The sequence below is a fragment of the Gordionus sp. m RMFG-2023 genome, chromosome 1, assembly GCF_954871325.1.
Source record: "Gordionus sp. m RMFG-2023 chromosome 1, tfGorSpeb1-WG-v2, whole genome shotgun sequence".
In the NCBI taxonomy this organism is placed as follows: domain Eukaryota; kingdom Metazoa; phylum Nematomorpha; class Gordioida; order Chordodea; family Parachordodidae; genus Gordionus; species Gordionus sp. m RMFG-2023.
In genome coordinates, this window is record NC_088775.1 from 53,307,846 (window position 1) to 53,332,812 (window position 24,967).

Consider the following 24,967-nt stretch of genomic DNA (forward strand, 5'->3'; position numbering starts at 1 on the left):
TATTTTTTTACGTTTCCGGTTCACAAAATAAATATTTTGTCGCGAAAGACATTTATAGGGCAAAGGCTAACATCTTAAACGTAATTTTTAATATAATTTAATCATTGAACTCAGAATTTAATTCTCTATCCAAAACCGCTTAGATGTATTTTTTTACGTTTCCGGTTCACAAAATAAATAATTTGTAGCGAAAGACATTTATAAGGTAAAGGCTAACATCTTAAACGTAATTTTTAATATATTTATATCATTGAACTCAGAATTTAATTCTCTATCAAAAACAGCTTAGATGTATTTTTTTACGTTTCCGGTTCACATGATAATTTTTTTGTCGCGAAAGACATTTATAGGGGAAAGTCTAACATCTTAAACGTAATTTTGTTTATATCATTGAACTCAGAATTTAATTCTCTATCCAAAACCGCTTAGATGTATTTTTTTACGTTTCCAGTTCACAAAATAAATTATTTGTCGCGAAAGACATTTATAAGGTAAAGGCTAACATCTTAAACGTAATTTTGAATATATTTATATCATTGAACTCAGAATTTAATTTTCTATCGAAAACCGTTTAGATGTATTTTTTTACGTTTCAGGTTCACAAAATAATATTTTGTCGCGAAATACATTTATAGGGGAAGGTCTAACATCTAAAACGTAATTTTGTTTATATCATTGAACTCAGAATTTAATTCTCTATCCAAAACTGCTTAGAAGAATATTTTTACGTTTCCGGTTCATAAAATAATTTTTTTGTCGCGAAAGACATTTATAGGGGAAAGTCTAACATCTTTAACGTATTTTTGAATATATTTATATCATTGAACTGAGAATATTATTCTCTATCCAAAACCGCTTAGATGTAATTTTTAAGGTTTCCGGTTCACAAAATAAATTTTTTGTCGCGAAAGACTTTTAACGGGGAAAGGCTAACATCTTAAACATAATTTTGAATATAATTATATCATTGAACTCAGAATTTAATTCTCTATCGAAAACAGCTTAGATGTATTTTTTTACTTTTCCGGTTCACATAATAATTTTTTTGTCGCGAAAGACATTTATAGGGGAAAGTCTAACATCTTAAACGTAATTTTGTTTATATCATTGAACTCAGAATTTAATTCTCTATCCAAAACTGCTTAGATGTATTTTTTTACGTTTCCGGTTCACAAAATAAATATTTTGTCACGAAAGACATTTATAGGGGAAATGCTAACATCTTAAACGTAATTTTGAATATATTTATATCTTTGAACTCAGAATATAATTCTCTATCCAAAACCGCTTAGATGAATTTTTTTACGTTTCCGGTTCACATAATAATTTTTTTGTTGCGAAAGATATTTATAGGGGAAAGTCTAACATCTTAAACATAATTTTGTTTATATCATTGAACTCAGAATTTAATTCTCTATCCAAAACTGCTTAGATGTATTTTTTTACGTTTCCGGTTCACAAAATAAATATTTTGTCACGAAAGACATTTATAGGGGAAATGCTAACATCTTAAACGTAATTTTGAATATATTTATATCATTGAACTCAGAACATAATTCTCTATCTAAAACCGTTTAGAGGTATTTTTTTACGTTTCCGGTTCACAAAAATAATATTTTGTCGCTAAAGACATTTATAGGTCAAATGCTAACATCTTAAACATAATTTTGAATATAATTATATCATTGAACTTAGAATTTAATTCTCTATCCAAAACCGTTTAGATGTATTTTTTTACGTTTCCGGTTCACAAAATAAATATTTTGTCGCGAAAGACATTTATAGGGGAAATGCTAACATCTTAAACGTAATTTTGAATATATTTATATCATTGAACTCAGGATATAATTCTCTATCCAAAACCGCTTAGATGTAATTTTTAAGGTTTCCGGTTCACAAAATAAATTTTTTGTCGCGAAAGACTTTTAACGGGGAAAGGCTAACATCTTAAACATAATTTTGAATATAATTATATCATTGAACTCAGAATTTAATTCTCTATCGAAAACAGCTTAGATGTATTTTTTTACTTTTCCGGTTCACATAATAATTTTTTTGTCGCGAAAGACATTTATAGGGGAAAGTCTAACATCTTAAACGTAATTTTGAATATATTTATATCATTGAACTCAGAATTTAATTCTCTATCCAAAACCGCTTAGATGTAATTTTTAAGGTTTCCGGTTCACAAAATAAATTTTTTGTCGCGAAAGACTTTTAACGGGGAAAGGCTAACATCTTAAACATAATTTTGAATATAATTATATCATTGAACTCAGGATTTAATTCTCTATCCAAAACTGCTTAGATGTATTTTTTTACGTTTCCGGTTCACAAAATAAATATTTTGTCACGAAAGACATTTATAGGGGAAATGCTAACATCTTAAACGTAATTTTGAATATATTTATATCTTTGAACTCAGAATATAATTCTCTATCCAAAACCGCTTAGATGAATTTTTTTACGTTTCCGGTTCACATAATATTTTTTTTGTTGCGAAAGATATTTATAGGGGAAAGTCTAACATCTTAAACATAATTTTGTTTATATCATTGAACTCAGAATTTAATTCTCTATCCAAAACTGCTTAGATGTATTTTTTTACGATTCCGGTTCACAAAATAAATATTTTGTCGCGAAAGACATTTATAGAGGAAATGCTAACATCTTAAACGTAATTTTGAATATATTTATATCATTGAACTCAGGATATAATTCTCTATCCAAAACCGCTTAGATGTAATTTTTAAGGTTTCCGGTTCACAAAATAAATTTTTTGTCGCGAAAGACTTTTAACGGGGAAATGCTAACATCGTAAACATAATTTTGTATATAATTATATCATTCAACTCAGAATTTAATTCTCTATCGAAAACAGCTTAGATGTATTTTTTTACGTTTCCGGTTCAAATAATAATTTTTTTGTCGCGAAAGACTATTATAGGGGAAAGTCTAACATCTTAAACGTAATTTTGAATATATTTATATCATTGAACTCAGAATTTAATTCTCTATCCAAAACCGCTTAGATGAGTTTTTTTACGTTTCCGGTTCACAAAATAAATATTTTGTCGCGAAAGACATTTATAGATGAAATGCTAACATCTTAAACATAATTTTGAATATAATTATATCATTGAACTCAGAATTTAATTCTCTATCCAAAACCGTTTAGATCTATTTTTTTACGTTTCCGGTTCACAAAATAAATATTTTGTCGCGAAAGACATTTATAGGGCAAAGGCTAACATCTTAAACGTAATTTTTAATATAATTTAATCATTGAACTCAGAATTTAATTCTCTATCCAAAATCGCTTAGATGTAATTTTTTACATTTCCGGTTCACAAAATAATTTTTTGTCGGGAAAGACATTTATTGGGGAAAGGCTAACATCTTAAACGTAATTTTGAATATAATTTAATCATTGAACTCAGAATTTAATTCTCTATCCAAAACCGCTTAGATGTATTTTTTTACGTTTCCGGTTCACAAAATAAATAATTTGTAGCGAAAGACATTTATAAGGTAAAGGCTAACATCTTAAACGTAATTTTTAATATATTTATATCATTGAACTCAGAATTTAATTCTCTATCAAAAACAGCTTAGATGTATTTTTTTACGTTTCCGGTTCACATGATAATTTTTTTGTCGCGAAAGACATTTATAGGGGAAAGTCTAACATCTTAAACGTAATTTTGTTTATATCATTGAACTCAGAATTTAATTCTCTATCCAAAACCGCTTAGATGTATTTTTTTACGTTTCCAGTTCACAAAATAAATTATTTGTCGCGAAAGACATTTATAAGGTAAAGGCTAACATCTTAAACGTAATTTTGAATATATTTATATCATTGAACTCAGAATTTAATTTTCTATCGAAAACCGTTTAGATGTATTTTTTTACGTTTCAGGTTCACAAAATAATATTTTGTCGCGAAATACATTTATAGGGGAAGGTCTAACATCTAAAACACATTTATAGGGGAAAGTCTAACATCTTTAACGTATTTTTGAATATATTTATATCATTGAACTGAGAATATTATTCTCTATCCAAAACCGCTTAGATGTAATTTTTAAGGTTTCCGGTTCACAAAATAAATTTTTTGTCGCGAAAGACTTTTAACGGGGAAAGGCTAACATCTTAAACATAATTTTGAATATAATTATATCATTGAACTCATAATTTAATTCTCTATCGAAAACAGCTTAGATCTATTTTTTTACTTTTCCGGTTCACATAATAATTTTTTTGTCGCGAAAGACATTTATAGGGGAAAGTCTAACATCTTAAACGTAATTTTGTTTATATCATTGTACTCAGAATTTAATTCTCTATCCAAAACTGCTTAGATGTATTTTTCTACTATTCCGGTTTTGTCACGAAAGACATTTATATAGGAAATGATAACATCTTAAACGTAATTTTGAATATATTTATATCATTGAACTGAGAATATAATTCTCTATCCAAAACCGCTTAGATGTAATTTTTAAAGTTTCCGGTTCACAAAATAAATATTTTTTCGCGAAAGACTTTTAACGGGGAAAGGCTAATATCTTAAACATAATTTTGAATATAATTATATCATTGAACTCAGGATTTAATTCTCTATCGAAAACAGCTTAGATGTATTTTTTTACGTTTCCGGTTCACATAATAATTTTTTTGTCGCGAAAGATATTTATAGGGGAAAGTCTAACATCTTAAACATAATTTTGTTTATATCATTGAACTCAGAATTTAATTCTCTATCCAAAACTGCTTAGATGTATTTTTTTACGTTTCCGGTTCACAAAATAAATATTTTGTCGCGAAAGACATTTATAGGGGAAATGCTAACATCTTTAACGTATTTTTGAATATATTTATATCATTGAACTGAGAATATTATTCTCTATCCAAAACCGCTTAGATGTAATTTTTAAGGTTTCCAGTTCACAAAATAAATTTTTTGTCGCGAAAGACTTTTAACGGAGAAAGGCTAACATCTTAAACATAATTTTGAATATAATTATATCATTGAACTCAGAATTTAATTCTCTATCGAAAACAGCTTAGATGTATTTTTTTACTTTTTCGGTTCACATAATAATTTTTTTGTCGCGAAAGACATTTATAGGGGAAAGTCTAACATCTTAAACGTAATTTTGTTTATATCATTGAACTCAGAATTTAATTCTCTATCCAAAACTGCTTAGATGTATTTTTTTACGTTTCCGGTTCACAAAATAAATATTTTGTCACGAAAGACATTTATAGGGGAAATGCTAACATCTTAAACGTAATTTTGAATATATTTATATCTTTGAACTCAGAATATAATTCTCTATCCAAAACCGCTTAGATGAATTTTTTTACGTTTCCGGTTCACATAATAATTTTTTTGTTGCGAAAGATATTTATAGGGGAAAGTCTAACATCTTAAACATAATTTTGTTTATATCATTGAACTCAGAATTTAATTCTCTATCCAAAACTGCTTAGATGTATTTTTTTACGTTTCCGGTTCACAAAATAAATATTTTGTCACGAAAGACATTTATAGGGGAAATGCTAACATCTTAAACGTAATTTTGAATATATTTATATCATTGAACTCAGAACATAATTCTCTATCTAAAACCGTTTAGAGGTATTTTTTTACGTTTCCGGTTCACAAAAATAATATTTTGTCGCTAAAGACATTTATAGGTCAAATGCTAACATCTTAAACATAATTTTGAATATAATTATATCATTGAACTTAGAATTTAATTCTCTATCCAAAACCGTTTAGATGTATTTTTTTACGTTTCCGGTTCACAAAATAAATATTTTGTCGCGAAAGACATTTATAGGGGAAATGCTAACATCTTAAACGTAATTTTGAATATATTTATATCATTGAACTCAGGATATAATTCTCTATTCAAAACCGCTTAGATGTAATTTTTAAGGATTCCGGTTCACAAAATATATTTTTTGTCGCGAAAGACTTTTAACGGGGAAATGCTAACATCGTAAACATAATTTTGTATATAATTATATCATTCAACTCAGAATTTAATTCTCTATCGAAAACAGCTTAGATGTATTTTTTTACGTTTCCGGTTCAAATAATAATTTTTTTGTCGCGAAAGACTATTATAGGGGAAAGTCTAACATCTTAAATTTTGAATATATTTATATCATTGAACTCAGAATTTAATTCTCTATCCAAAACCGCTTAGATGTAATTTTTAATTTTCCGGTTCACAAAATAAATATTTTGTCGCGAAATTCATTTATAGGGGAAAGGCTAACATCTTAAACGTAATTTTGAATATATTTATATCATTGAACTGATAATATAATTCTCTATCCAAAACCGTTTAGATGTATTTTTTTACGTTTCCGGTTCACCAAATAAATAATTTGTCGCGAAATACATTTATAGGGGAAAGGCTAACATCTTAAACGTAATTTTGAATATTTATATCATTGAACTCAGAATGTAATTCTCTATCCAAAACCGCTTAGATGAGTTTTTTTACGTTTCCGGTTCACAAAATAAATATTTTGTCGCGAAAGACATTTATAGATGAAATGCTAACATCTTAAACATAATTTTGAATATAATTATATCATTGAACTCAGAATTTAATTCTCTATCCAAAACCGTTTAGATCTATTTTTTTACGTTTCCGGTTCACAAAATAAATATTTTGTCGCGAAAGACATTTATAGGGCAAAGGCTAACATCTTAAACGTAATTTTTAATATAATTTAATCATTGAACTCAGAATTTAATTCTCTATCCAAAACCGCTTAGATGTAATTTTTTACATTTCCGGTTCACAATATAATTTTTTGTCGGGAAAGACATTTATTGGGGAAAGGCTAACATCTTAAACGTAATTTTGAATATAATTTAATCATTGAACTCAGAATTTAATTCTCTATCCAAAACCGCTTAGATGTATTTTTTTACGTTTCCGGTTCACAAAATAAATAATTTTTAGCGAAAGACATTTATAAGGTAAAGGCTAACATCTTAAACGTAATTTTGAATATATTTATATCATTGAACTCAGAATTTAATTTTCTATCGAAAACCGTTTAGATGTATTTTTTTACGTTTCAGGTTCACAAAATAATATTTTGTCGCGAAATACATTTATAGGGGAAGGTCTAACATCTAAAACGTAATTTTGTTTATATCATTGAACTCAGAATTTAATTCTCTATCCAAAACTGCTTAGAAGAATATTTTTACGTTTCCGGTTCATAAAATAATTTTTTTGTCGCGAAAGACATTTATAGGGGAAAGTCTAACATCTTTAACGTATTTTTGAATATATTTATATCATTGAACTGAGAATATTATTCTCTATCCAAAACCGCTTAGATGTAATTTTTAAGGTTTCCGGTTCACAAAATAAATTTTTTGTCGCGAAAGACTTTTAACGGGGAAAGGCTAACATCTTAAACATAATTTTGAATATAATTATATCATTGAACTCAGAATTTAATTCTCTATCGAAAACAGCTTAGATGTATTTTTTTACTTTTCCGGTTCACATAATAATTTTTTTGTCGCGAAAGACATTTATAGGGGAAAGTCTAACATCTTAAACGTAATTTTGTTTATATCATTGAACTCAGAATTTAATTCTCTATCCAAAACTGCTTAGATGTATTTTTCTACTATTCCGGTTTTGTCACGAAAGACATTTATATAGGAAATGATAACATCTTAAACATAATTTTGAATATATTTATATCATTGAACTGAGAATATAATTCTCTATCCAAAACCGCTTAGATGTAATTTTTAAAGTTTCCGGTTCACAAAATAAATATTTTTTCGCGAAAGACTTTTAACGGGGAAAGGCTAATATCTTAAACATAATTTTGAATATAATTATATCATTGAACTCAGGATTTAATTCTCTATCGAAAACAGCTTAGATGTATTTTTTTACGTTTCCGGTTCACATAATAATTTTTTTGTCGCGAAAGATATTTATAGGGGAAAGTCTAACATCTTAAACATAATTTTGTTTATATCATTGAACTCAGAATTTAATTCTCTATCCAAAACTGCTTAGATGTATTTTTTTACGTTTCCGGTTCACAAAATAAATATTTTGTCACGAAAGACATTTATAGGGGAAATGCTAACATCTTAAACGTAATTTTGAATATATTTATATCTTTGAACTCAGAATATAATTCTCTATCCAAAACCGCTTAGATGCATTTTTTTACGTTTCCGGTTCACAAAATAAATTTTTTGTTGCGAAAGACTTTTAATGGGGAAAGGCTAACATCTTAAACATAATTTTGAATATAAATATATCATTGAACTCAGAATTTAATTTTCTATCGAAAACAGCTTAGATGTAATTTTTAATTTTCCGGTTCACAAAATAAATATTTTGTCGCGAAATTCAATTATAGAGGAAAGGCTAACATCTTAAACGTAATCTTGAATATATTTATATCATTGAACTCAGAATTTAATTCTCTATCCAAAACCGCTTAGATGTAATTTTTAAGGTTTCCGGTTCACAAAATAAATTTTTTGTCGCGAAAGACTTTTAACGGGAAAAAGCTAACATCTTAAACATAATTTTGAATATAATTATATCATTGAACTCAGAATTTAATTCTCTATCGAAAACAGCTTAGATGTATTTTTTTACGTTTCTGGTTCACATAATAATTTTTTTGTTGCGAAAGACATTTATAGGGGAAAGTCTAACATCTTAAACGTAATTTTGTTTATATCATTGAACTCAGAATTTAATTCTCTATCCAAAACTGCTTAGATGTTTTTTTTTACGTTTCCGTTTCACAAAATAAATATTTTGTCACGAAAGACATTTATAGGGGAAAGTCTAACATCTTAAACGTAATTTTGTTTATATCATTGAATTCAGAATTTAATTCTCTATCCAAAACCGCTTAGATGTATTTTTTTACGTTTCCAGTTCACAAAATAAATTATTTGTCGCGAAAGACATTTATAAGGTAAAGGCTAACATCTTAAACGTAATTTTGAATATATTTATATCATTGAACTCAGAATTTAATTTTCTATCGAAAACCGTTTAGATGTATTTTTTTACGTTTCAGGTTCACAAAATAATATTTTGTCGCGAAATACATTTATAGGGGAAAGTCTAACATCTTAAACGTAATTTTGAATATATTTATATCATTGAACTCAGAATTTAATTCTCTATCCAAAACCGCTTAGATGTAATTTTTAATTTTCCGGTTCACAAAATAAATATTTTGTCGCGAAATACATTTATAGGGGAAATGCTAACATCTTAAACGTAATTTTGAATATATTTATATCATTGAACTCAGAACATAATTCTCTATCTAAAACCGTTTAGATGTATTTTTTTACGTTTCCGGTTCACAAAAATAATATTTTGTCGTTAAAGACATTTATAGGGGAAATGCTAACATCTTAAACGTAATTTTGAATATATTTATATCATTGAACTCAGAACATAATTCTCTATCTAAAACCATTTAGATGTATTTTTTTACGTTTCCGGTTCACAAAAATAATATTTTGTCGCTAAAGACATTTATAGGGGAAATGCTAACATCTTAAACATAATTTTGAATATAATTATATCATTGAACTCAGAATTTAATTCTCTATCGAAAACAGCTTAGATGTATTTTTTTACGTTTCCGGTTCAAATAATAATTTTTTTGTCGCGAAAGACTATTATAGGGGAAAGGCTAACATCTTAAACGTAATTTTGAATATATTTATATCATTGAACTCAGAATTTATATCTCTATCCAAAACCGCTTAGATGTATTTTTTTACGTTTCCGGTTCACAAAATAAATTATTTGTCGCGAAAGACATTTATAAGGTAAAGGCTAACATCTTAAATGTAATTTTGAATATATTTATATCATTGAACTCAGAATTAAATTCTCTATCCAAAACCATTTAGATGTATTTTTTTACGTTTCTGGTTCACATAATAATTTTTTTGTTGCGAAAGACATTTATAGGGGAAAGTCTAACATCTTAAACGTAATTTTGTTTATATCATTGAACTCAGAATTTAATTCTCTATCCAAAACTGCTTAGATGTTTTTTTTTACGTTTCCGTTTCACAAAATAAATATTTTGTCACGAAAGACATTTATAGGGGAAAGTCTAACATCTTAAACGTAATTTTGTTTATATCATTGAATTCAGAATTTAATTCTCTATCCAAAACCGCTTAGATGTATTTTTTTACGTTTCCAGTTCACAAAATAAATTATTTGTCGCGAAAGACATTTATAAGGTAAAGGCTAACATCTTAAACGTAATTTTGAATATATTTATATCATTGAACTCAGAATTTAATTTTCTATCGAAAACCGTTTAGATGTATTTTTTTACGTTTCAGGTTCACAAAATAATATTTTGTCGCGAAATACATTTATAGGGGAAAGTCTAACATCTTAAACGTAATTTTGAATATATTTATATCATTGAACTCAGAATTTAATTCTCTATCCAAAACCGCTTAGATGTAATTTTTAATTTTCCGGTTCACAAAATAAATATTTTGTCGCGAAATACATTTATAGGGGAAATGCTAACATCTTAAACGTAATTTTGAATATATTTATATCATTGAACTCAGAACATAATTCTCTATCTAAAACCGTTTAGATGTATTTTTTTACGTTTCCGGTTCACAAAAATAATATTTTGTCGTTAAAGACATTTATAGGGGAAATGCTAACATCTTAAACGTAATTTTGAATATATTTATATCATTGAACTCAGAACATAATTCTCTATCTAAAACCATTTAGATGTATTTTTTTACGTTTCCGGTTCACAAAAATAATATTTTGTCGCTAAAGACATTTATAGGGGAAATGCTAACATCTTAAACATAATTTTGAATATAATTATATCATTGAACTCAGAATTTAATTCTCTATCGAAAACAGCTTAGATGTTTTTTTTTACGTTTCCGTTTCACAAAATAAATATTTTGTCACGAAAGACATTTATAGGGGAAAGTCTAACATCTTAAACGTAATTTTGTTTATATCATTGAATTCAGAATTTAATTCTCTATCCAAAACCGCTTAGATGTATTTTTTTACGTTTCCAGTTCACAAAATAAATTATTTGTCGCGAAAGACATTTATAAGGTAAAGGCTAACATCTTAAACGTAATTTTGAATATATTTATATCATTGAACTCAGAATTTAATTTTCTATCGAAAACCGTTTAGATGTATTTTTTTACGTTTCAGGTTCACAAAATAATATTTGGTCGCGAAATACATTTATAGGGGAAAGTCTAACATCTTAAACGTAATTTTGAATATATTTATATCATTGAACTCAGAATTTAATTCTCTATCCAAAACCGCTTAGATGTAATTTTTAATTTTCCGGTTCACAAAATAAATATTTTGTCGCGAAATACATTTATAGGGGAAATGCTAACATCTTAAACGTAATTTTGAATATATTTATATCATTGAACTCAGAACATAATTCTCTATCTAAAACCGTTTAGATGTATTTTTTTACGTTTCCGGTTCACAAAAATAATATTTTGTCGTTAAAGACATTTATAAGGGAAATGCTAACATCTTAAACGTAATTTTGAATATATTTATATCATTGAACTCAGAACATAATTCTCTATCTAAAACCATTTAGATGTATTTTTTTACGTTTCCGGTTCACAAAAATAATATTTTGTCGCTAAAGACATTTATAGGGGAAATGCTAACATCTTAAACATAATTTTGAATATAATTATATCATTGAACTCAGAATTTAATTCTCTATCGAAAACAGCTTAGATGTATTTTTTTACGTTTCCGGTTCAAATAATAATTTTTTTGTCGCGAAAGACTATTATAGGGGAAAGGCTAACATCTTAAACGTAATTTTGAATATATTTATATCATTGAACTCAGAAAATAATTCTCTATCTAAAACCATTTAGATGTATTTTTTTACGTTTCCGGTTCACAAAAATAATATTTTGTCGCTAAAGACATTTATAGGGGAAATGCTAACATCTTAAACATAATTTTGAATATAATTATATCATTGAACTCAGAATTTAATTCTCTATCGAAAACAGCTTAGATGTATTTTTTTACGTTTCCGGTTCAAATAATAATTTTTTTGTCGCGAAAGACTATTATAGGGGAAAGGCTAACATCTTAAACGTAATTTTGAATATATTTATATCATTGAACTCAGAATTTATATCTCTATCCAAAACCGCTTAGATATATTTTTTTACGTTTCCGGTTCACAAAATAAATTATTTGTCGCGAAAGACATTTATAAGGTAAAGGCTAACATCTTAAATGTAATTTTGAATATATTTATATCATTGAACTCAGAATTAAATTCTCTATCCAAAACCATTTAGATGTATTTTTTTACGTTTCCGGTTCACAAAATAAATATTTTGTCGCGAAATACATTTATAGGGGAAATGCTAACATGTTAAACGTAATTTTGAATATATTTATATTATTGAACTCAGAACATAATTCTCTATCTAAAACCATTTAGATGTATTTTTTTACGTTTCCGGTTCACAAAAATAATATTTTGTCGCTAAAGACATTTATAGGGGAAATGCTAACATCTTAAACGTAATTTTGAATATATTTATATCATTGAACTCAGAACATAATTCTCTATCTAAAACCGTTTAGATGTATTTTTTTACGTTTCCGGTTCACAAAAATAATATTTTGTCGCTAAAGACATTTATAGGGGAAATGCTAACATCTTAAACATAATTTTGAATATAATTATATCATTGAACTCAGAATTTAATTCTCTATCCAAAACCGTTTAGATGTATTTTTTTACGTTTCCGGTTCACAAAATAAATATTTTATCGCGAAAGACATTTATAGGGGAAATGCTAACATCTTAAACGTAATTTTGAATATATTTATATCATTGAACTCAGAATATAATTCTCTATCCAAAACCGCTTAGATGTAATTTTTAAGGTTTCCGGTTCACAAAATAAATTTCGCGAGAGACTTTTAACGGGGAAATGCTAACATCTTAAACATAATTTTGAATATAATTATATCATTGAACTCAGAATTTAATTCTCTATCGAAAACAGCTTAGATGTAATATTTTACGTTTCCGGTTCAAATAATAATTTTTTTGTCGCGAAAGACTATTATAGGGGAAAGTCTAACATCTTAAACGTAATCTTGAATATATTTATATCATTGAACTCAGAATTTAATTCTCTATCCCAAACCGTTTAGATGTATTTTTTTACGTTTACGGTTCACAAAATAAATATTTTGTCAAAAACATTTATAGGGGAAATACTAACATCTTAAACGTAATTTTGAATATATTTATATCATTGAACTGATAATATAATTCTCTATCCAAAACCGTTTAGATGTATTTTTTTACGTTTCCGGTTCACCAAATAAATAATTTGTCGCAAAATACATTTATAGGGGAAAGGCTAACATCTTAAACGTAATTTTGAATATATTTATATTATTGAACTCAGAACATAATTCTCTATCTAAAACCGTTTAGATGTATTTTTTTACGTTTCCGGTTCACAAAATAAATTATTTGTCGCGAAAGACATTTATAAGGTAAAGGCTAACATCTTAAATGTAATTTTGAATATATTTATATCATTGAACTCAGAATTAAATTCTCTATCCAAAACCATTTAGATGTATTTTTTTACGTTTCCGGTTCACAAAATAAATATTTTGTCGCGAAATACATTTATAGGGGAAATGCTAACATGTTAAACGTAATTTTGAATATATTTATATTATTGAACTCAGAACATAATTCTCTATCTAAAACCGTTTAGATGTATTTTTTTACGTTTCCGGTTCACAAAAATAATATTTTGTCGCTAAAGACATTTATAAGGTAAAGGCTAACATCTTAAACGTAATTTTTAATATATTTATATCATTGAACTCAGAATTTAATTCTCTATCAAAAACAGCTTAGATGTATTTTTTTACGTTTCCGGTTCACATGATAATTTTTTTGTCGCGAAAGACATTTATAGGGGAAGGTCTAACATCTAAAACGTAATTTTGTTTATATCATTGAACTCAGAATTTAATTCTCTATCCAAAACTGCTTAGAAGAATTTTTTTACGTTTCCGGTTCATAAAATAATTTTTTTGTCGCGAAAGACATTTATAAGGGAATGTCTAACATCTTAAACGTAATTTTGAATATAATTATATCATTGAACTCAGAATTTAATTCTCTATCCAAAACCGTTTAGATGTATTTTTTTACGTTTCCGGTTCACAAAATAAATATTTTGTCGCGAAAGACATTTATAGGGGAAATGCTAACATCTTAAACGTAATTTAAGATGTATTTATATCACTGAACTCAGAATATAATTCTCTATCTAAAACCTCTTAGATTTTTTTTTTACGTTTCCGGTTCACAAAATAAATATTTTGTCGCGAAAGACATTTATTGGGGAAAGGCTAACATCTTAAACGTAATTTTGTTTATATCATTGAATTCAGAATTTAATTCTCTATCCAAAACCGCTTAGATGTATTTATTTACGTTTCCAGTTCACAAAATAAATTATTTGTCGCGAAAGACATTTATAAGGTAAAGGATAACATCTTAAACGTAATTTTGAATATATTTATATCATTGAACTCAGAATTTAATTTTCTATCGAAAACCGTTTAGATGTATTTTTTTACGTTTCAGGTTCACAAAATAATATTTTGTCGCGAAATACATTTATAGGGGAAGGTCTAACATCTAAAACGTAATTTTGTTTATATCATTGAACTCAGAATTTAATTCTCTATCCAAAACTGCTTAGAAGAATTTTTTTACGTTTCCGGTTCATAAAATAATTTTTTTGTCGCGAAAGACATTTATAAGGGAATGTCTAACATCTTAAACGTAATTTTGAATATAATTATATCATTGAACTCAGAATTTAATTCTCTATCCAAAACCGTTTAGATGTATTTTTTTACGTTTCCGGTTCACAAAATAAATATTTTGTCGCGAAAGACATTTATAGGGGAAATGCTAACATCTTTAACGTATTTTTGAATATATTTATATCATTGAACTGAGAATATTATTCTCTATCCAAAACCGCTTAGATGTAATTTTTAAGGTTTCCGGTTCACAAAATAAATTTTTTGTCGCGAAAGACTTTTAACGGGGAAAGGCTAACATCTTAAACAAAATTTTGAATATAATTATATCATTGAACTCAGAATTTAATTCTCTATCGAAAACAGCTTAGATGTATTTTTTTACTTTTCCGGTTCACATAATAATTTTTTTGTCGCGAAAGACATTTATAGGGGAAAGTCTAACATCTTAAACGTAATTTTGTTTATATCATTGAACTCAGAATTTAATTCTCTATCCAAAACTGCTTAGATGTATTTTTTTACGTTTCCGGTTCACAAAATAAATATTTTGTCACGAAAGACATTTATAGGGGAAATGCTAACATCTTAAACGTAATTTTGAATATATTTATATTATTGAACTCAGAACATAATTATCTATCTAAAACCGTTTAGATGTATTTTTTTACGTTTCCGGTTCACAAAATAAATTATTTGTCGCGAAAGACATTTATAAGGTAAAGGCTAACATCTTAAATGTAATTTTGAATATATTTATATCATTGAACTCAGAATTAAATTCTCTATCCAAAACCATTTAGATGTATTTTTTTACGTTTCCGGTTCACAAAATAAATATTTTGTCGCGAAATACATTTATAGGGGAAATGCTAACATGTTAAACGTAATTTTGAATATATTTATATTATTGAACTCAGAACATAATTCTCTATATAAAACCGTTTAGATGTATTTTTTTACGTTTCCGGTTCACAAAAATAATATTTTGTCGCTAAAGACATTTATAAGGTAAAGGCTAACATCTTAAACGTAATTTTTAATATATTTATATCATTGAACTCAGAATTTAATTCTCTATCAAAAACAGCTTAGATGTATTTTTTTACGTTTCCGGTTCACATGATAATTTTTTTGTCGCGAAAGACATTTATAGGGGAAGGTCTAACATCTAAAACGTAATTTTGTTTATATCATTGAACTCAGAATTTAATTCTCTATCCAAAACTGCTTAGAAGAATTTTTTTACGTTTCCGGTTCATAAAATAATTTTTTTGTCGCGAAAGACATTTATAAGGGAATGTCTAACATCTTAAACGTAATTTTGAATATAATTATATCATTGAACTCAGAATTTAATTCTCTATCCAAAACCGTTTAGATGTATTTTTTTACGTTTCCGGTTCACAAAATAAATATTTTGTCGCGAAAGACATTTATAGGGGAAATGCTAACATCTTAAACGTAATTTAAGATGTATTTATATCACTGAACTCAGAATATAATTCTCTATCTAAAACCTCTTAGATTTTTTTTTTACGTTTCCGGTTCACAAAATAAATATTTTGTCGCGAAAGACATTTATTGGGGAAAGGCTAACATCTTAAACGTAATTTTGTTTATATCATTGAATTCAGAATTTAATTCTCTATCCAAAACCGCTTAGATGTATTTATTTACGTTTCCAGTTCACAAAATAAATTATTTGTCGCGAAAGACATTTATAAGGTAAAGGATAACATCTTAAACGTAATTTTGAATATATTTATATCATTGAACTCAGAATTTAATTTTCTATCGAAAACCGTTTAGATGTATTTTTTTACGTTTCAGGTTCACAAAATAATATTTTGTCGCGAAATACATTTATAGGGGAAGGTCTAACATCTAAAACGTAATTTTGTTTATATCATTGAACTCAGAATTTAATTCTCTATCCAAAACTGCTTAGAAGAATTTTTTTACGTTTCCGGTTCATAAAATAATTTTTTTGTCGCGAAAGACATTTATAAGGGAATGTCTAACATCTTAAACGTAATTTTGAATATAATTATATCATTGAACTCAGAATTTAATTCTCTATCCAAAACCGTTTAGATGTATTTTTTTACGTTTCCGGTTCACAAAATAAATATTTTGTCGCGAAAGACATTTATAGGGGAAATGCTAACATCTTTAACGTATTTTTGAATATATTTATATCATTGAACTGAGAATATTATTCTCTATCCAAAACCGCTTAGATGTAATTTTTAAGGTTTCCGGTTCACAAAATAAATTTTTTGTCGCGAAAGACTTTTAACGGGGAAAGGCTAACATCTTAAACAAAATTTTGAATATAATTATATCATTGAACTCAGAATTTAATTCTCTATCGAAAACAGCTTAGATGTATTTTTTTACTTTTCCGGTTCACATAATAATTTTTTTGTAGCGAAAGACATTTATAGGGGAAAGTCTAACATCTTAAACGTAATTTTGTTTATATCATTGAACTCAGAATTTAATTCTCTATCCAAAACTGCTTAGATGTATTTTTTTACGTTTCCGGTTCACAAAATAAATATTTTGTCACGAAAGACATTTATAGGGGAAATGCTAACATCTTAAACGTAATTTTGAATATATTTATATCTTTGAACTCAGAATATAATTCTCTATCCAAAACCGCTTAGATGAATTTTTTTACGTTTCCGGTTCACATAATAATTTTTTTGTCGCGAAAGATATTTATAGGGGAAAGTCTAACATCTTAAACATAATTTTGTTTATATCATTGAACTCAGAATTTAATTCTCTATCCAAAACTGCTTAGATGTATTTTTTTACGTTTCCGGTTCATAAAATTAATATTTTGTCACGAAAGACATTTATAGGGGAAATGCTAACATCTTAAACGTAATTTTGAATATATTTATATCATTGAACTCAGAACATAATTCTCTATCTAAAACCGTTTAGAGGTATTTTTTTACGTTTCCCGTTCACAAAAATAATATTTTGTCGCTAAAGACATTTATAGGGGAAATGCTAACATCTTAAACATAATTTTGAATATAATTATATCATTGAACTTAGAATTTAATTCTCTATCCAAAACCGTTTAGATGTATTTTTTTACGTTTCCGGTTCACAAAATAAATATTTTGTCGCGAAAGACATTTATAGGGGAAATGCTAACATCTTAAACGTAATTTTGAATATATTTATATCATTGAACTCAGAATATAATTCTCTATCCAAAACCGCTTAGATGTAATTTTTAAGGTTTCCGGTTCACAAAATAAATATTTTGTCGCGAAAGACTTTTAACGGGGAAATGCTAACATCGTAAACATAATTTTGTATATAATTATATCATTGAACTCAGAATTTAATTCTCTATCGAAAACAGCTTAGATGTATTTTTTTACGTTTCCGGTTCAAATAATAATTTTTTTGTCGCGAAAGACTATTATAGGGGAAAGTCTAACATCTTAAACGTAATTTTGAATATATTTATATCATTGAACTGAGAATATTATTCTCTATCCAAAACCGCTTAGATGTAATTTTTAAGGTTTCCGGTTCACAAAATAAATTTTTTGTCGCGAAAGACTTTTAACGGGGAAAGGCTAACATCTTAAACATAATTTTGAATATAATTATATCATTGAACTCAGAATTTAATTCTCTATCGAACAGCTTAGATGTATTTTTTTACTTTTCCGGTTCACATAATAATTTTTTTGTCGCGAAAGACATTTATAGGGGAAAGTCTAACATCTTAAACGTAATTTTGTTTATATCATTGAATTCAGAATTTAATTCTCTATCCAAAACCGCTTAGATGTATTTTTTTACGTTTCCAGTTCACTAAATAAATTATTTGTCGCGAAAGACATTTATAAGGTAAAGGCTAACATCTTAAACGTAATTTTGAATATATTTATATCATTGAACTCAGAATTTAATTTTCTATCGAAAACCGTTTAGATGTATTTTTTTACGTTTCAGGTTCACAAAATAATATTTTGTCGCGAAATACATTTATAGGGGAAAGTCTAACATCTTAAACGTAATTTTGAATATATTTATATCATTGAACTCAGAATTTAATTCTCTATCCAAAACCGCTTAGATGTAATTTTTAATTTTCCGGTTCACAAAATAAATATTTTGTCGCGAAATACATTTATAGGGGAAATGCTAACATCTTAAACGTAATTTTGAATATATTTATATCATTAAACTCAGAACATAATTCTCTATCTAAAACCGTTTAGATGTATTTTTTTACGTTTCCGGTTCACAAAAATAATATTTTGTCGCTAAAGACATTTATAAGGGAAATGCTAACATCTTAAACGTAATTTTGAATATATTTATATCATTGAACTCAGAACATAATTCTCTATCTAAAACCATTTAGATGTATTTTTTTACGTTTCCGGTTCACAAAAATAATATTTTGTCGCTAAAGACATTTATAGGGGAAATGCTAACATCGTAAACATAATTTTGTATATAATTATATCATTGAACTCAGAATTTAATTCTCTATCGAAAACAGCTTAGATGTATTTTTATACGTTTCCGGTTCAAATAATAATTTTTTTGTCGCGAAAGACTATTATAGGTGAAAGTCTAACATCTTAAACGTAATTTTGAATATATTTATATCATTGAACTCAGAATTTAATTCTCTATCCAAAACCGCTTAGATGTATTTTTTTACGTTTCCGGTTCACAAAATAAATTATTTGTCGCGAAAGTCATTTATAAGGTAAAGGCTAACATCTTAAATGTAATTTTGAATATATTTATATCATTGAACTCAGAATTAAATTCTCTATCCAAAACCGTTTAGATGTATTTTTTTACGTTTCCGGTTCACAAAATAAATATTTTGTCGCGAAAGACATTTATAGGGGAAATGCTAACATCTTAAACGTAATTTTGAATATATTTATATCATTGAACTCAGAATATAATTCTCTATCCAAAACCGCTTAGATGTAATTTTTAAGGTTTCCGGTTCACAAAATAAATTTTTTGTCGCGAAAGACTTTTAACGGGGAAATGCTAACATCGTAAACATAATTTTGTATATAATTATATCATTGAACTCAGAATTTAATTCTCTATCGAAAACCGCTTAGATGTATTTTTTTACGTTTCCGGTTGAAATAATAATTTTTTTGTCGCGAAAGACTATTATAGGGGAAAGTCTAACATCTTAAAGGTAATTTTGAATATATTTTTATCATTGAACTCAGAATTTAATTCTCTATCCAAAACCGCTTAGATGTAATTTTTAATTTTCCGGTTCACAAAATAAATATTTTGTCGCGAAATTCATTTATAGGCGAAAGGCTAACATCTTAAACGTAATCTTGAATATATTTATATCATTGAACTCAGAATTTAATTCTCTATCCCAAACCGTTTAGATGTATTTTTTTACGTTTACGGTTCACAAAATAAATATTTTGTCAAAGACATTTATAGGGGAAATGCTAACATCTTAAACGTAATTTTGAATATATTTATATCATTGAACTGATAATATAATTCTCTATCCAAAACCGTTTAGATGTATTTTTTTACGTTTCCGGTTCACCAAATAAATAATTTGTCGCGAAATACATTTATAGGGGAAAGGCTAACATCTTAAACGTAATTTTGAATATTTATATCATAGAACTCAGAATGTAATTCTCTATCCAAAACCGTTTAGATGTATTTTTTTACGTTTCCGGTTCACAAAATAAATATTTTGTCGCGAAAGACATTTATAGGGGAAATGCTAACATCTTAAACGTAATTTAAGATGTATTTATATCACTGAACTCAGAATATAATTCTCTATCTAAAACCTCTTAGATTTTTTTTTTACGTTTCCGGTTCACAAAATAAATATTTTGTCGCGAAAGACATTTATTGGGGAAAGGCTAACATCTTAAACGTAATTTTGAATATAATTTAATCATTGAACTCAGAATTTAATTCTCTATCCAAAACCGCTTAGATGTATTTTTTTACGTTTCCGGTTCACAAAATAAATAATTTGTAGCGAAAGACATTTATAAGATAAAGGCTAACATCTTAAACGTAATTTTTAATATATTTATATCATTGAACTCAGAATTTAATTCTCTATCAAAAACAGCTTAGATGTATTTTTTTACGTTTCCGGTTCACATGATAATTTTTTTGTCGCGAAAGACATTTATAGGGGAAGGTCTAACATCTAAAACGTAATTTTGTTTATATCATTGAACTCAGAATTTAATTCTCTATCCAAAACTGCTTAGAAGAATTTTTTTACGTTTCCGGTTCATAAAATAATTTTTTTGTCGCGAAAGACATTTATAAGGGAATGTCTAACATCTTAAACGTAATTTTGAATATAATTATATCATTGAACTCAGAATTTAATTCTCTATCCAAAACCGTTTAGATGTATTTTTTTACGTTTCCGGTTCACAAAATAAATATTTTGTCGCGAAAGACATTTATAGGGGAAATGCTAACATCTTAAACGTAATTTAAGATGTATTTATATCACTGAACTCAGAATATAATTCTCTATCTAAAACCTCTTAGATTTTTTTTTTACGTTTCCGGTTCACATAATAATTTTTTTGTCGCGAAAGACATTTATAGGGGAAAGTCTAACATCTTAAACGTAATTTTGTTTATATCATTGAACTCAGAATTTAATTCTCTATCCAAAACTGCTTAGAAGAATTTTTTTACGTTTCCGGTTCATAAAATAAATATTTTGTCGCGAAAGACATTTATTGGGGAAAGGCTAACATCTTAAATAAAATTTTGAATATAATTATATCATTGAACTCAGAATTTAATTCTCTATCGAAAACAGCTTAGATGTATTTTTTTACTTTTCCGGTTCACATAATAATTTTTTTGTCGCGAAAGACATTTATAGGGGAAAGTCTAACATCTTAAACGTAATTTTGTTTATATCATTGAACTCAGAATTTAATTCTCTATCCAAAACTGCTTAGATGTATTTTTTTACGTTTCCGGTTCACAAAATAAATATTTTGTCACGAAAGACATTTATAGGGGAAATGCTAACATCTTAAACGTAATTTTGAATATATTAATATCTTTGAACTCAGAATATAATTCTCTATCCAAAACCGCTTAGATGAATTTTTTTACGTTTCCGGTTCACATAATAATTTTTTTGTCGCGAAAGATATTTATAGGGGAAAGTCTAACATCTTAAACATAATTTTGTTTATATCATTGAACTCAGAATTTAATTCTCTATCCAAAACTGCTTAGATGTATTTTTTTACGTTTCCGGTTCATAAAATTAATATTTTGTCACGAAAGACATTTATAGGGGAAATGCTAACATCTTAAACGTAATTTTGAATATATTTATATCATTGAACTCAGAACATAATTCTCTATCTAAAACCGTTTAGAGGTATTTTTTTACGTTTCCCGTTCACAAAAATAATATTTTGTCGCTAAAGACATTTATAGGGGAAATGCTAACATCTTAAACATAATTTTGAATATAATTATATCATTGAACTTAGAATTTAATTCTCTATCCAAAACCGTTTAGATGTATTTTTTTACGTTTCCGGTTCACAAAATAAATATTTTGTCGCGAAAGACATTTATAGGGGAAATGCTAACATCTTAAACGTAATTTTGAATATATTTATATCATTGAACTCAGAATATAATTCTCTATCCAAAACCGCTTAGATGTAATTTTTAAGGTTTCCGGTTCACAAAATAAATATTTTGTCGCGAAAGACTTTTAACGGGGAAATGCTAACATCGTAAACATAATTTTGTATATAATTATATCATTGAACTCAGAATTTAATTCTCTATCGAAAACAGCTTAGATGTATTTTTTTACGTTTCCGGTTCAAATAAATAATTTTTTTGTCGCGAAAGACATTTATAAGATAAAGGCTAACATCTTAAACGTAATTTTTAATATATTTATATCATTGAACTCAGAATTTAATTCTCTATCAAAAACAGCTTAGATGTATTTTTTTACGTTTCCGGTTCACATGATAATTTTTTTGTCGCGAAAGACATTTATAGGGGAAGGTCTAACATCTAAAACGTAATTTTGTTTATATCATTGAACTCAGAATTTAATTCTCTATCCAAAACTGCTTAGAAGAATTTTTTTACGTTTCCGGTTCATAAAATAATTTTTTTGTCGCGAAAGACATTTATAAGGGAATGTCTAACATCTTAAACGTAATTTTGAATATAATTATATCATTGAACTCAGAATTTAATTCTCTATCCAAAACCGTTTAGATGTATTTTTTTACGTTTCCGGTTCACAAAATAAATATTTTGTCGCGAAAGACATTTATAGGGGAAATGCTAACATCTTAAACGTAATTTAAGATGTATTTATATCACTGAACTCAGAATATAATTCTCTATCTAAAACCTCTTAGATTTTTTTTTTACGTTTCCGGTTCACATAATAATTTTTTTGTCGCGAAAGACATTTATAGGGGAAAGTCTAACATCTTAAACGTAATTTTGTTTATATCATTGAACTCAGAATTTAATTCTCTATCCAAAACTGCTTAGAAGAATTTTTTTACGTTTCCGGTTCATAAAATAAATATTTTGTCGCGAAAGACATTTATTGGGGAAAGGCTAACATCTTAAATAAAATTTTGAATATAATTATATCATTGAACTCAGAATTTAATTCTCTATCGAAAACAGCTTAGATGTATTTTTTTACTTTTCCGGTTCACATAATAATTTTTTTGTCGCGAAAGACATTTATAGGGGAAAGTCTAACATCTTAAACGTAATTTTGTTTATATCATTGAACTCAGAATTTAATTCTCTATCCAAAACTGCTTAGATGTATTTTTTTACGTTTCCGGTTCACAAAATAAATATTTTGTCACGAAAGACATTTATAGGGGAAATGCTAACATCTTAAACGTAATTTTGAATATATTTATATCTTTGAACTCAGAATATAATTCTCTATCCAAAACCGCTTAGATGAATTTTTTTACGTTTCCGGTTCACATAATAATTTTTTTGTCGCGAAAGATATTTATAGGGGAAAGTCTAACATCTTAAACATAATTTTGTTTATATCATTGAACTCAGAATTTAATTCTCTATCCAAAACTGCTTAGATGTATTTTTTTACGTTTCCGGTTCATAAAATTAATATTTTGTCACGAAAGACATTTATAGGGGAAATGCTAACATCTTAAACGTAATTTTGAATATATTTATATCATTGAACTCAGAACATAATTCTCTATCTAAAACCGTTTAGAGGTATTTTTTTACGTTTCCCGTTCACAAAAATAATATTTTGTCGCTAAAGACATTTATAGGGGAAATGCTAACATCTTAAACATAATTTTGAATATAATTATATCATTGAACTTAGAATTTAATTCTCTATCCAAAACCGTTTAGATGTATTTTTTTACGTTTCCGGTTCACAAAATAAATATTTTGTCGCGAAAGACATTTATAGGGGAAATGCTAACATCTTAAACGTAATTTTGAATATATTTATATCATTGAACTCAGAATATAATTCTCTATCCAAAACCGCTTAGATGTAATTTTTAAGGTTTCCGGTTCACAAAATAAATATTTTGTCGCGAAAGACTTTTAACGGGGAAATGCTAACATCGTAAACATAATTTTGTATATAATTATATCATTGAACTCAGAATTTAATTCTCTATCGAAAACAGCTTAGATGTATTTTTTTACGTTTCCGGTTCAAATAATAATTTTTTTGTCGCGAAAGACTATTATAGGGGAAAGTCTAACATCTTAAACGTAATTTTGAATATATTTATATCATTGAACTCAGAATTTAATTCTCTATCCAAAACCGCTTAGATGTAATTTTTAATGTTTCCGGTTCACAAAATAAATATTTTGTCGCGAAATTCATTTATAGGGGAAAGGCTAACATCTTAAACGTAATCTTGAATATATTTATATCATTGAACTCA